Source organism: Humulus lupulus, chromosome X (assembly GCF_963169125.1).
Source record: "Humulus lupulus chromosome X, drHumLupu1.1, whole genome shotgun sequence".
NCBI lineage: Eukaryota > Viridiplantae > Streptophyta > Magnoliopsida > Rosales > Cannabaceae > Humulus > Humulus lupulus.
This window is the reverse complement of record NC_084802.1, coordinates 7,493,150-7,508,573: the sequence shown is the minus strand read 5'-3', so window position 1 is coordinate 7,508,573 and position 15,424 is coordinate 7,493,150. Positions and strand designations below refer to the sequence as shown.

Below are 15,424 nucleotides of genomic sequence, written 5' to 3'. Positions count from 1 at the left end.
AATTTTGAAAAATGAAAGTTACATAGCTAACATAAATTTTTTTTAAGATTATTTAGCTCAAAAGTCCTAGATTGAACCCGTATCTAGTGTGGGGACCACATTACCCTCTCGCTATTATGTGGGAGTACTTGCACCAGAGTATGATGACTTTTTCGTAAGCCTTTTGCAAGATACGTGTTGAGAGTAAATTAACTGTCTCGCTAGACCCTTGAATATGGACTTACAGACAGCTTGAACCTAGAGACTTTGATAAAATGAGGAGCTCGTTGGACACTTGAGCTCCTCATTTTAGCAGAGTTGGTAGATTCAAGCTAATTTTAGGACGACTAGCACCTATAAACTATCTAAAAAAAAAGATTGATCAGTTTCAAATATATACAAAATATATATATATAACTATCATTTCTACAATTATCAATGTGGGTGGGGCGGGCACGATTACAACACAACACGACAAATATGAGTCTAGACTAGGCCAAACTCGATACAATGTTGTGGGTCATGTCAGATCTAGATGTCAAACACGGAGGCATGATACAATACATCATGGCAAGCCTTAAAGGCACGACATGACAACATGTAACCCTGTAAGCATGGTAGGATAAAAATTACAAATTAAGCTCATTAATTTGATATTAATAATCAACATTGATTATTTGTCCTTTTAATAAAATCTTTATTTTTCAATTATATTTAAATGTTTATAAATATATCATATAATATAAGTATTTATAATCAATATAAAATTACATTAATTTGTATTAAGATTTGTGAGTCATAAATTTCAGTATTTATTAATAAGTATTCAAATTCTAACAATTAAAAATTATAAATAACTTTAATATAAAAGTATGTAAAGTATTATTGAAAAATGTATCAAAATGACTGAAACTATAACTTTAATATATTTTAAAATAAAAATACATTTAGCTTTGTAGTAAGTCCATAAATTATTCATTCTCTTCTAATTACCTCACTCCAAAGTGGGAGTTGGCCCTAGAGGTTTCAGTTGAAGTTGGTGATTTCAAAACACTAGGGAAAGTGCTCTTAAATCCTCAAGATGGAAGAAGGAAGCATTTGCATTTTCTAAACTAATTAGAGGCTTTGATGTAAAGGTTGCTTAAACATAAAGAAAGAATAGTCCTTGGTGAGCTTTTTCAATGATGGAAATGGAGCTAAAGATCAGCTTCACGGAAATGAAGGGCCACCACCTTAAAGGAGGTCTCATTCAATTTTTTATTTGGGTAGGTAACTATTTGATACCCTGTGTTTTTGTATTTTTTAAATCGTACATTTTGATACCCTAAATTTAAATTTAATTAATACAATTTTACTAATTTAATCAAACTGTCATAAATTATATAAGTTCTAAATTCAAATTTTTTATCATATTGATAAAATTTCATTTATGAAATCTGAGTCTAAGATACCATATGAGTATTATTGAAAAAAAAAGTACCAAAACAATACTTTGAAAAACACAATATACTAAATGAGTAAATTCTCTTTTTATTTTTGCCATTTAAGCTTAGGAGACATGTTATGTTTGAAGTATCTTTTTGGCCAACAAAAAACTACAAAACACTTTCTTTGACTTCATTTCATATGAAACTTGGAATTTTTGTGCTCGGAGATTCTTTTCCTTGGTCAAGTGATCTTTCATTATAGTAGTATTATCAAATTGATAGTTATATTAATTTTTTTCTATTATTCAAATGAAATCAATGACGAAAAATAAAAAATTAACCAAAACAAAAAGACATCAATTTACCAAAACGACAATAAAATAGAAAAACGACATCAACTTATTAAACGACAACTATTGATAAAAACGACAATGGTTGCGAAAATGACACTAATTCCACAAAACGACATCAATTTCGAAAAACGACATTGATTGTGAAAACGATAGCTATTGTGAAAAACGACATAAATGTAGGAACATATTGTAGACGACGATAATGATATAAATTTTGACGGCGACTAACCTCAGAATTACGAAAAAGCAGAAAGAGATTCCAACACAGCCAAATTTTGTATATTTTTAAAGAAATATACGAATATCACAAACATGTATAAACTAAAATCGTATTTGAAATGAATGAGGGAATAAGAAAAAATGGGGATTAGATGGGTCAGAACTATGTGTGGAATGATTCTAGTCTCAGACCTACAAAAGGTCTCATAATGAGCTGGGATACACATATATCATCATACCAAAACACACACAACCACATGAATTTCCAAAACCAAATCAAGAGATAATAGGCTAAATAAAAACGGTTTCTTTATAAGAGCGATGGAAGAAAACAAACGAGAGAGACGAATAAAGAAGAAATATGTATAAGAGAGAAGCAAAAGCTAGCTAGGGTTAGGGTTTGACATCAATTGATTTGAGTTCTGATTATGCCCTCTGAAATCTGAAAAATTACAAAGGAGACATTACAGTAAATGGGCCTTTTATTGGGCTGATGTGTTTGGGCCTACGAATAAAAAGCAATGGGTCTTTTGAAAATTTTTTTGAGATTTTTTTTAAATACATATTATTTTTTTTTTTACTTTTTTACGGTTTTTTTTTTTATAAAAAAAATGCGCACTTCAATTTCAAAAATATAATTTTTAAAGTTTTATAATTACGAAAATAAGATTTTTAGGAAAAATAAGTTATGAGACCAACAAAAAATAAAAAAATAATATATATCATAATAACTAAACATTAACAAAAAAAAAAAACCTAAAAACAATATGAAAACAACACAAAAAAAGATAAAAAATAAAACCGTAAAAAAATCCTTAAAACTATAAAATTATAAAGAAAAATGTTTGACAATAAAAACGTAATTTTTTAGCAAAAATTAGTATTTTATGTAAAAATTTCTAATTTTTTTTGTTGCAATGAGATGTTTTCAATATTACTAGTTTAATGTGAACTACACGCGTAAGTCACGTGCTTTAGCATTACATAATTATCATTATACTTTATAAATTTTATAATAAATTATTACTTTTTGATTGTTAATGAAAAAAATAATAAAAATTTGTACCAGTATATATTTATTAAGTTTTATAATAAGCTTTTCATTTATTATAAATCTAAAAAGAATAATAGACCTTTTTCAATTAGGAAATGACGATACACCTTTTTATGTTTTTGGTAATTGAAAAGTTATATTTTAATTTTTTATATGATGGTATATATTGTAGTTATTTAGAATATTATGTAAATTTTTTAAAAAATTCTGAATAATTTATAGAGCTAAAAATTTGATTCAAATAGTCAGTTTCATAGTTAAATAAACTCTCGTATTGCAACTATGCCAAGCAAAATCTTGATTCCAATGCTGCGGTGTTGCTCTTTTTCATTTATTTTTTTGGATGGGTGAAAGGCCCATGTCTTCCTACACGTGTCAAATTGATATAAATATAAACAGACACACGTATAATAGATTGTTTGAACCATGTTTTAGCACAATAAACTATTTAGAATTTTCCAAAATTGTGCAAAATGTCATAAATAACTACAATATATATCTGCATATAAAAAATTTGGGATTATAACTATTCACGTACCGAAAATATTAGGGGATACTCTAAAATTTGTCTAAAATATATAAAATAATAAAAGTAATATTTTTTTTTCAATTTCTCAATATATGTACAAAGTAAATGTATGTTTATTTACAACCAAATATATTTTTTTAAATATATGTAACTAAGTTAGTATTAATAAAAATCTTGAATGGAACCATATGATAATAATATAATATTAAAGCGTGAAGGTAATTGTTGCCAACCAAGTTTTAAATTATATTGCTAGAGGAACATTGACGTAGTATGGTGAAAACTCTGAAAAGACATTAAATTTACTAAATAACTTTAAGTAATTTATTAAATTCGGGCAGTTATTAGAATATAGGAGAAGAAAATATTGAATCAAGCAACAAAGTCTACTTTGTATATATTAATTATTAAGAGCTTCAATTTGGCTATATCAAGTAAAGGGTAATTAACCTAAAAGTTTAGTTCAAATGTTTTACGGCAACTTAAGCCATATATATAATACGATTTTTATGTTCCTTCATAGTAAATATTAATTATAAACTACATATAAATATACATATATTTTAAAGTAGATTTATTTCTAGGTAAATCATAATAATTAAATTAATATATTAAAAGTATTGAATATAAAAATGTATGATTATAATAAATCATGTAATGTTACATTTCTATATATATTTGAAAATATTAAAATTTGTAGTAAAACGGTACGGTAAATTATATTCTAATAATAAAGATATAATATGTTTTTAATTTTATCAGTCACAAAACATTTGGCTTCCAAATATATATATATAGTTTAAAGAAATTAGTGTTATTATTAATAACCATAGATTTAAAGAAGCAAAAATAGAATAGAATATAATATATTAATAGGTACTCCTGAATCTATCATACATTAATGAAACCTAGTTTTACTGATGATGCATGGAATTGTAAACATCTCAGGATCTTGACACTTGGGTGGCAACTTCTTTTGAAAAACAACAAAGACATTCTCCCCCACACTTATATTTTTATCACCCTTAAGTTTTTTTTTTATTTGTGCCCAACTCCTTAAAAAGCTTAGCATATTGTGGGGCTTACTTAATGGTCTTAAGGATCACCTTATTTTCCTCCTCATTCTTAGATTTTGTCAATGTGCTCGGAAAAGGAGGAAGAGGGACATACAATTTGATAGTTGGTTTGTGTAGCATGTTCTGTGATGATGAACCAACTGAAGTGAAAGTTTCGATCTCCGATGGAGATGATGCTTCTGGGGTTGAATTGTTGACTTCTTGAGTTAGAATTGGATCAAATGTAATGCTTGGGTGAGGTGGCGTGTCAAGTTGTGTACCACTTTGGAGAGTTAGGGCACCATCATTCTTGATTGGATTACTCTCTAATTATGTGGGTAATTCTTTAAAATTCTCAATCTCAAGATTACTCAATGGTGTAGCAATTTGTCCCATAGTACTCGCCAAATTCTTGAGGGATGCTTGATTACTCTAAGAATAACTTGGGTCTGTATATTTGAAGCCACCAAGGTTTTTAGCATATCTGAAATTGATAATTCCTGATCTTGTGACATTCCTGTAAGAGGTTGTTGAGGAAAATTCCCATAAGCCTGTTGTGACATCGGTTGAAGTTGGAGATTGTTGGCATTCAATGCATTGATGAAATCTCCATTTGATGGATATGAATATTGTGGCGCGAACTCATTATATTCTGATTGAGAGTAGTAATTCGGCTCAACATATTGATTTCCATAATAGAAAGTATTAGAATATTCCTCTCATCGTGAATTGTAATTGTTAGAATATGTGTCATATCTATTCATTTGTGGATCATAATAGTGTTGATAGTACATTGCCATGTCTCAAACCAAGTTCTATGCAAGCTCTGAAAACATAAATCACAACTAATAGACCAAGTTAGTAAAAAGAAAAAAAAAATGAATAACAAATTAAATAAAATAGTCATTGGCAATGGCGCCAAAAATTTGATGATTGTCGTATGTCGTATCAAACTTAATTATTTATTATTTCTTAATTATAACAACTACTTTAGTATAGTGGCAAATAAATGTCGAATCCACGGGGACTATGATTCAATTTATTATTCAAAGTGCAAGCAAGAATTGAAAATGGATTTTTGTTTAAATATTTAATAATATAAAACAAAGCAATGATCAAAGAACAATGGATAATACGATTTAGAAAACAGTTAAGAATTATTCTTCAGCTTCAACAATTTATCTATCAACAATAACAAATAATAATCCTTATTCCCAATTAAATTATTAACCCCGCAGATAACACTTAATCAAACAATTATCATAGTTTCCCTATTATAATTAATTAAAGTTAAGCGCTATTAATTAATCATGTTTACCAAGCAATAAACCTATTAAACTTGTGATCTATTTAACACAGGAAAATCATTACATTAAATGAAAACAAGTTAATTTAGGCAAAAAATTCATTAAGCATGCAATTCATTTAACCTAGGTTCTATTCTTCATCACAATTAAAATATCTGTCACAATACTTAATTGTAATTTATGACTCTACTTATAATCCTAAGCTATTAGGTGAATAGAAATCCTAAGATGATAATAGAATAATACAAAACTCTAGTTAGTCACCATCTAAACAAGATTTTACAAGATTCATAGCATTCAAATAAAAAAAAAGGTTTATACATTTTTGGACCCTGTGTTTTTCTCCATTACTTGTTTGGACCCTGTGTTTTGACAAATTACTTTTTGGACCCTATGTTTTGTAAAATGGTTAAAATATAACCCTAAACTCAATTTTGATGAAGACAAAATTGAATATAACAACATAGTTTTTAAGCATAATGGTTTTATTTTTGTTCTGAATTGTTAGTTTAGTAAATTATTTGTGATTTTAGTTGAGAAAACATTGACCAAAGTCGGGTTTAGGGTTCTATTTTAACCAGTTTACAAAACATTGGGTCCAAAAAGTAATTTGTCAAAACACAGGGTCCAAACAAGTAATGGAAAAAAACACAAGGTCCAAAAAGGTATAAACCCTAAAAAAAATAAAAACAATTTAATATAAGGGAATAGAAGGAATAAAATTCATCAATGCATTTAAGATCTCATGTCTAGAGTTTTGAAATAACCCTTAACCTAAAAGAAAACTTAGCTAGACATAATTAAATAAAATGCATAAAATTTACTAAGAGAAAAAATATGTAGAAAATAATATATCTCTAAGAGAGTGTAGAGTCAAGTTTTCAAATAGAGACATAGCTCTATTTATAATAGTCACATAACAACTAAAACTAATTAGAATAAAATTTAAAATTTAAAACTTAAACTAATACATACTAATTTACTTTTAATTTTGATGTGATATCTCCAATTTTGTTGCAAAATCAGAATTTGAATCTGTTATTTTCGTAGTCCTCAAGAAATTGATTTTTTCCACGGAACTAATCGTATTTTTCATACTCCGAATTGGACGATTAAACATGTTTTGGAAATCTAAGAAAAATATCTACAACTTCTATTTCTTGAAGAATTTCCAAAATATGGTTGGAATAGTTTCAAAATCGTTTATTAAGTTTCAGCTTCAGCTCTGGCTCAAATTCATATTTAGATTCTTTTATTATCTTTATAAAAATATCACACTAACCTACAAGACCAAATAAATCAAATCAAAATTAAATATTTTTAAATAAAAAAATATTAAATTAAAGCCATAGAAATATTAATTCAAACTCAGTTTATTTTTATATTAATAAATGTATATTTTTACTCTTGAAATTCTTTTTAACCAAAAAATCACAAAATACGAAAAATAAAATTAAAATCATTAAAATAACTAAAAACTAAAAATTTCTAAGCCTAAGGAAATTAAAAATATATGATCAAAATTGCACTTATCAACGATCTTTATATAAATGGGTTACGACAACGTGTCATGTCAAATCAACCTGTTTATAAACTGGTCGAGTTTGGGTTTTAGTTTTCGACACGATTAATAAATGGGTCGGGTTTGGGTTCAGCATTTTCTTATAATATAGGAACATTGATACGACAAGAATATGACCCATGAACACGAATTTCCACCCCTAAATGGAATGGAATTGCTTTTCCACTCACTCAAAAGTGGAAAGGCTATTCCACCACTTTGGCTGAATAAACATTCCATTGGAAATGTTTTTCAAACTTGTTATTTCCAACCAAACAAAAGAATCGGCTCATCATCATTCCATTCTTTTCCATTCCCATCAACCAAATTGGCCTCTAGAGTTTTTATTAATAGCATTGTAAGATAAACCAAAGATAACAATTGATTATGGAGGAAATTACATCAAATATGAGATTTTTTTCTCAAACATTGAAAAATATGGTAATTTTTTTCCTCAAGTATTTTATGGCATATTTTTTTTGTTTACCATTTTTATGGGAGTTTTTTTCTCATATATTTGTAAAATTTTATTTGTATACCATATTTTATCTTTTATACATTTTTAGTAGTTAGTTTTGATATGTTTTGAGATTATTTTATAATTTTAATCTATTTGTATTATTTTTTATCATTCATATTTTATAAAATATTTTTTTTACATAATTCTTTGAAGAAAAAAATTTGAGACCTTCAGCACCGTACTTTTTATTCCCATTTCTTCTTCTTTTTTTCCATTTTTTATCTTCTTCAATCAACATTTTATTCGTAGTAACTAGTTACCACTATCAAAATAATTCTGATATTTTTTTTTGTGATAGTAATCATGTGCCACTGTCACTTTTTTTTAGTGATGTGTGGTAACTGGTTATAACAATAAAAATCATTTTTATTTTTTAAGTGGTGTTGTAGTAATAGTTACAACTATGAAAATAATTTTGATTTTTTTTAGTAATGTACCATTATCAAAATATCAATTGAATTGTAACTGGTTATTTAGTGAGATTTGAAAAAAATCTGATATGAAAAAAAATAAACTAAATTGATCGTGAAGGTAACTAGTTACATCTAGGTCTAAAAAATAAAATAGATATGAAAAAAAAGAACCAGTTGTGATGGTAATCAGTTACTTAGCAAAACCTGGAAAAAAATAGGATCACGAAAAAAAAAGCTAAATTGGTCATAATCGTAATTGGTTACAAATTCATATCTTAAAAAAAAAGAACCAATCGTCACGGTACTTGGTTACTTAGTAAAGTGTGAAAATAAAATTAGATCTAAACAAACAAATCTAAATTAATCGTTATTGTAACTGGCTACAACTAGATCTAAAAAAAATCAGATATGAATAAAAAGAATCAGAAACCATTGTACCCAGTTACTTAAACATATTTTAAAAAAAAACCAAAAATCAGAACAGATCGTGACTGTAACCGGTTACAGTTAGGTTTAGAAGGAAAAAAATTAAATATAAAGTGCAAAATCATATTTGGAATGATAAAATCAGATGTGAAGAAGAACAAAGAGAATAAAAACAAAACTAGATCTGAAGAAGAAGAAGACGAAGAAGAAGAAGAAGAACTAGAGGGGTGGAGGTACGTCACCGTCAAGGGCGGGGGTGGAGGTGTGTCGTCGTCGTCGAGGGCGAGGGCGAAGGTAGCATCGTCGGTAGAGGGCTGAGAAGAGAGAACCAAATGGGGGAGAAGAGAAGAAGAAATGAGAAAAGAGAGAGAGAGAGAGAGAGAGAGAGAGAGAGAAATGTGAGAGTGAAAGTGAATTTTGTGTATTTATGATTGTGTTAATATATTTTTTATATTCTATGAAATTACCATATTTATTTTTTTTCTTCAAAATTTACCATATTTTGTATAATTATTTTCCCCCATAAATATTGAAACTATGTTTATTTTTCCCATATTTATGTAAATTTCTCTTAATTACACAAACTGATTTGAATTATTATTAAAAAAACAATTGTTGTAGTTATTGTAGCATGGTAAAAAGATAATATTTCAGGAAGATACTAAAATAAATATCAATTTCTTTTATTACCAAGAGAAATTATTAATAAAGAGCCTCAACCTGAACTAGAGAGTGATTACGAGACCATCAAATATAGTTATCTTTTGTGAACACTGCTAGTTTTGCCAAAGAGTGAGAAACTCCATTGGCAATTGTTGGAAAAAAAATATCAACAAAATCATTACAGCAATAAAATGATATCACTAACAATACGTCCTAGATAAGATAATGTCGAAAACTTCTTCTAAATGACTTTGATGAGAACCAACATTATTACAAAAAAAGATTTTCAGGACTAGCATTGTGAGTTCTAAAAATTTTTTTAGGACTCGCGCGAGTCCTCTATTTGAGAGTCTTAAAACTTGTGAGTCCTAAAAGATGCGAGTCCTAAAAAATCCCATTGAGTGCATTTAAGTAAGATTTTAGGACTTTTTGGCAAAAAAAAAAAAAAAAGGTAAGATTTTAGGACTCGCAGATCTTATTTTTAATTTTTAAAAAATTAATTGACAGCCAAAGCTCCCGCCGGAGCTCCGACATTAACGGCGGCGCCACCACCCCACGGTGGTGGTTCGGGAAAATGATCAATCATTTAGTGGGTTTTTATTCCCAAAGCACAAGGAATAAATTGATGGTGTTCGTTTGGGTCGGGGTGGCTCGAGGCGGTCGGAAAATACTCGGAAGAGTTTGAGAAAAATAGCACCACCGCGACTTCGAACGACTTTAGGCGGCGAAGGGCGGCGCGTGAGGGGCTGGGCTCGCGGGGGTCGAAGGTCCCCGACCTTCTACGTCCATTGCGCCGGCGCGTGTAGGAGAGGGGTGGCCAGAGCGCCGCCATCCGTGGCTTGGTTGTGGAGTTCGTGAGAGAGAAATGGGGGAAGAAGGAGAGAGAGAGAGAGAGAAAATGGGCTAATATGTTTTATTTGTCTTTGTGAGGTAATAAATAGTAAAATTTTAGTTAAAAAAAATAGGAGGGAAATTGAAATTTTTTAAAATTCAAACTTTTAGGACATATAAGTTTTTAGGACTCGTATCGTAATTTTAGTTAAAAAAATTGGAGGGAATTTAAAATTTTTTAAAATTCAAATTTTTAGAACACACATAAGTTTTTAGGACTCGCAATGCGAGTCCTAAAAACATTCTCGTAATTTTAGTTAAAAAGTTTGGAGGGAATTTGAAATTTTTTAAAATTCAAATTTTTAGAACACACATAAGTTTTTAGGACTCGCAGTCCTAAAAACATTCTCGTAATTTTAGTTAAAAAAAATTAGAGGGAATTTGAAATTTTTTAAAATTCAAATTTTTAGAACACACTAAGACTCGCAATGCAAATCCTAAAAGCATTCTTTTAGGACTCACAATGCGAGTCCTAAAAACATTATCGTAATTTTAGTTAAAAAAATTAGAGGAAATTTGAAATTTTTTAAAATTCAAAATTTTAAAACACACGTAAGTTTTTAGGACTCGCATTATTCTCGTAATTTTAGTTAAAAAAAATTGGAGGGAATTTGAAATATTTTAAAATTCAAACTTTTAGGACACACATAAGTTTGCGAGTCCTAAAAAATCCAGGAAGTGTTTCTTTAAAAAAAAACTCAAACTTTTAGGACACACATAATACGAGTCCTAAAAGAAATTCTTGCGAGTCTTAAAACGTCCAGGAGTTTAGTTTTAGGACTCGCATCTAGGTGAGTGCCCTAAAAAATGTGTCCTAAAAAAGTATTTTTGTAGTAGTGCAATCAAGCTTTTGCAAAGTTTCACACTAGACAGAATGGCCATAGCCTGAGTCACAACAGGCACAAAAGTTGCTAGGAGGGGCCATATTGCAGAAACAAGCACATTTCCTTGGTTGTCCCCTACAATCATGCCAAGGCCTACCTTGTGATTATCATCGGAAAGTAATTGTGTTTTGGCAATAACACATCTTAGCCAAAATTATTGACTTTGAAAGATTTTCTAATTCTGTATGAAATTGATATCAAACAAGACGGCTCATATTTAATATATTTTTAATGAGACCACCAAGAAACCTAAGAGAATGATGTTACATTAATTACTACTTAAAGTAGTATGTATGGCATACTATTACATGTTAATTTTATGAATTGTTGAGACCCAATTTTTTTTTTAATTCTTTGCATACATATACTTATGAATAAGGATATTGACAGCATTAATACCTAAGTTCATGCATTTGTTCTACTTAAAAATATAATTTTTTTACGACATAAATAATTAACGTTTATTTTTTGTTGCAACTGTTACTTTTTCCCGTTAAGTGACATAAATACCAAACTTTTAATTTCTGGAACATAAATAATAAAAAAAAGTTTAGTTTTAAAAAGAAAATATTTAGATCCTAAATTTAATTAATACAAAATTAAAAAATAATTTTATATTTAGATGTTTTGAAAAATTCAAATTTAATTAAACAATTATTTCTGATAAATCTAAGATTTTTCAAAAGATCTAAATGTATATGTAAAAAAAAAAGATTTATTAGTCTATTAAAAGTTAGGTATTTAAATGCCACAATTACATAAACTTTGGTATTTATGCTGTCAATATCTCTATTTAAAAAGTTTGGTATATGCCACTTAACGGAAAAAAAAAGTAACAGTTGCAACAAAAAAATAAACGTTAGATATTTATATCGTCAAAAAAATAAGTGAGGTATTTGAGTGCAATAGAAGCATGAACTTAGGTATTTATATCACCAATATCTCTATAGAACGACAATGCATAATGACTCAATTATGTAAGGCAAGGGCAATTGCTCTATAATGGCACTCTTTTCTTCATTTTCCAAATGTAATTGTCAAGATTGATTTTAAATAAGATTTTGTCTCGGTAATTCCCAAGTAGGGCTGAGCATGAAATCCAAAAAATCGAAAAAACCGTGTACACCGACCTACCGAACACCGAAAAAACCGAAACCGTTTAAACCGAAAACCGAAAAAACCGCCGACGGTGCAAACCGCCACTGTTCGGTCGGTTTGGAAATTTTGGGTGAACCGACCAAAAAAACCGAAACCGACCGAACACAATAAAATAATAATATAATATTATATAATTTTTAATTATTAAAATTTTTAATAAAAATAAAAAAATAAACTTAGGGCACTTGTAAATGTAATTATGTTCTATATATTTATGTTTTAAAAACACACAAAAATGGATTCTAATAATTCAAAATTTTTAATTTTTAACTAAAACTTTCAAAAAAAATTAAAAAAAAAAAAAAAATCAATTCGGTTTGGTCGGTTTAACCGACCAAACCGCGGTCCAAAACGGTCGGTTTTTTTTTAAACTGGTTTGGTTCGGTTGGTTTTTGGATTGCACCAATCCGAACCGAAAACCGAATTCTGGATTTTTTTTTGTGAAAAAACGGCCCAAACCGACCGATGCTCACCCCTATTCCCAAGTAACTATTACCTTGAGGAAGTGAATGTTTTACAATATTTCTCTTCTTTTGGCTGTTCTAGTAGATTCCTTTAAGATATGAGTACTAAAATATGTATTTGAACTAGAACTGTTTGGATTTTTTTTATTTATTTTTACTGTTAACATGAAGATTTGCCAATGAAAAGAAGAAGGAAGAAGTTGTCATATGATCCGGTTCAAAATGTATGGAAAGTAATAATTATAAAAAAATAAAAAAACGCACAAAATTTATTTATAGTAGTTCGACCGATAAGAAATAGCCTACACCCACTATTATTTTCTGTTTACTCTCTTATGGAGTTTTTTTCGGAGCACAAAGAGTTTAGCCCTTGTACATTTTCCTTCTTCCTCTATTTATAGAATATAGAATTTCTGGTTACGTTAATTAGGTTGCTTAATTAACATTGCTTTGAGCAAAAAATCGGTGGGACATAACTCATTTTCCTACTTTTATGGTTGACTAATTATTTCTCTTTTTAAATGGATCTTTCACTAAATGCGTAAATATGAGTATTTGTCTTTAAATTAACTGAGCTCATTCTGAAGGTGCAATCTACAGTTAACGAGCCATGTTCGTCTGTTACTGTCGTGTTAATGCAAGCTATGTTTGCTTATGTGAGTATCAATTATCTTCTACGAGACTTTTTCCTCTTTGCTTGGCCCTCTTTTTCTACCGAACTGGTCGCATAATCTATAATCGATTGCACACATACTTGATAGGACTTTCCTCGATCTAGAAGATTTAGCATTCCACTTACTAAATTTAGAATCTAAATCAATTTCATGTTGGTAATTTGTTTACCATATGCGTAGCGGAAAGCATGGGATGTTGGGCCCAGAGATTTAAAAAAAAAATATTTAAAGAAATTTTAAATAATCGGATCCATTAACATGGAAAACATTAATCAAAGAAAAAGAAAAAGTTCATGATTTATCCGTTGTAGAACAATCAAGAATCATTATTATATTTTAGTAACTCCAACGAACATCAAATCCAAAATAGTCTGTGAAAGGCTTAGATTTTTCTCTCTAGAATATTCTATCTCTTAAGCATATTATGAAACTATTTCCTTCAAATAAATTTATAAAGGAATTAGTTAAATTTTAAAATTCAAAATTCAAATTATAAATCAATTATTAAATAATTAAATAAATAAAAGAAATATCCAAAATTCATTCTTAGGCCTTGTTACACACCAATTATAGTGCATGCTTGGCATGTAAATCAGAGATATGATCCAACAGTTTTCTTTAAATTATTATTTATTAAAAAATATCTAAACTTGATAAGTTATCTTATTAGATTAATTAAAGAATATATATTATTTCAAATTCAAATCCAATTTGAATTATTAGAAATATTTTTTCACATTATTCAAATAAATAAAACTAATTAATTCAAAACTAATTATCTTAATTAAAAACAATATCAATGAACAAAAAGAAAATAAATAAGAAATCGATATAAGAAGAATCCAACTCAAGGTATAATTTCAGTATTGATTCATAGAGATCGATCATTGATATATATAAATTCACTTATCCTTCACTAAATTGGTTATAGATATTAACAAGCTCTAACAACCTATCTTTCCTTAGTTTCTTGATAATCAAAACAAGCTCTTTGATTATTTATTTATTTTTTTGAATGGTTTTGATTATTTATTTTATTAATAAACAACCCTAAACAAGCTCTTAGGATTTAATTTACTAATAGCATTAAGAATTAGAAAGACTACCAATTCTAGCCAACAAACACAAAGCTTAGTTCATTTATTCTAGATTATATATCTCCATAACATGAATTGAAAACCTGTTTATAATCAACCATGTTATTTTACCACTAACATTAGAACATTCAAACAATTACGTATTCAAAGTTCTAAATAGAAATATATTGTAATGATGAATAAACAATGACCATTTGAATTAACCAAACAAGACAATAATAGCATTATAAACATAGAAAATATATAAATAATGAAGAAAAAAATGAATAGCAATGAAAATTAATAAGATCTCACAATCTTGAAGAATCGAACTTCAATTAATATTTTGCTGGAAATAAAGCTTAGCAATCCATGACAAAGAAATATAAAAATTGGTTGAGAATAAAAAATAGAAAGTTCTGAAGTTGAGTCCCTTCTCACGTCCTAGGGCTCTTTTTTTTTTGTTAAAACACTACAAGAAATTCGCCATTTACCTACCAATTTCTTACCTACCTATATTTATTGGTAGGTAAATGTTAATTTTACCTACCAATATTTAATGGTACGAACTATTAGTAGGTAAAAATTAAAAAAATGTTATAATATTTTAAATTTATGTTTAGCTGCCAATAAAAATTGGTAGGAAAAAGGTTTACCTACATATATATATTGGAGGGAAAAAATTCAGCATTTAGAGCCTTTTTTTCCCTCCAATTTTATTTTAATTTTTAACTTTTATTAAAATAAATGCTGATGTATCCTTGTGTCTAG

The 15,424-nt window shown here is 28.3% G+C and overlaps 1 non-coding gene across 1 annotated transcript; it reads right to left on the bottom strand.

Annotated features, from left to right (window-relative positions):
* Window positions 1-2,127: 2,127 nt before the first annotated feature.
* LOC133807512 (small nucleolar RNA snoR69Y) lies at window positions 2,128-2,225 on the bottom strand. The gene has a single exon (XR_009879421.1). It is a non-coding gene; the product is annotated as a small nucleolar RNA snoR69Y (small nucleolar RNA).
* Between the last annotated feature and the right edge of the window lie 13,199 nt (window positions 2,226-15,424).